At 75.4% G+C, this 232-nt stretch overlaps 1 protein-coding gene across 1 annotated transcript in view; it reads right to left on the bottom strand.

Moving 5' to 3' along the window:
• TFG (TRK-fused gene) overlaps positions 1–232 on the bottom strand; it is a 24,917-nt gene extending 24,685 nt beyond the window's left edge. Inside the window, exon 1 of the mRNA XM_010135365.1 lies at positions 199–232. The gene's annotated coding sequence lies outside the window, so the exon portion shown is untranslated. The remainder of the gene's footprint in view (positions 1–198) is intronic.

Here is a 232-nt window from a genome sequence, read left to right as displayed (position 1 = left end):
GCCCTCGCGGGCGACGGGGGGGCCACGATGGTGCGCCCAGCCTCTCCGCCAGGGGCTGCGTGGTCCCTGGAACCAGCGGGAGGCGGAGGGGCTCACCCCCAGCCGGCAACCACCCTTCCCGCCGCCTTCGTACACGCGGCAACGGTTCCCCCCGGGTACCGAGCGGGGAGGGGGAGGCGAGCAGCCCCGCTCTCTTACTCTGGCTTCTCCGCGGTCTCGCCGGTGGAGGGCC

This window comes from Buceros rhinoceros, unplaced genomic scaffold (genome assembly GCF_000710305.1).
Source record: "Buceros rhinoceros silvestris isolate BGI_N320 unplaced genomic scaffold, ASM71030v1 scaffold3514, whole genome shotgun sequence".
Taxonomy (NCBI): Eukaryota; Metazoa; Chordata; class Aves; order Bucerotiformes; family Bucerotidae; genus Buceros; species Buceros rhinoceros.
This window is presented reverse-complemented; position numbering and strand designations above follow the sequence as displayed.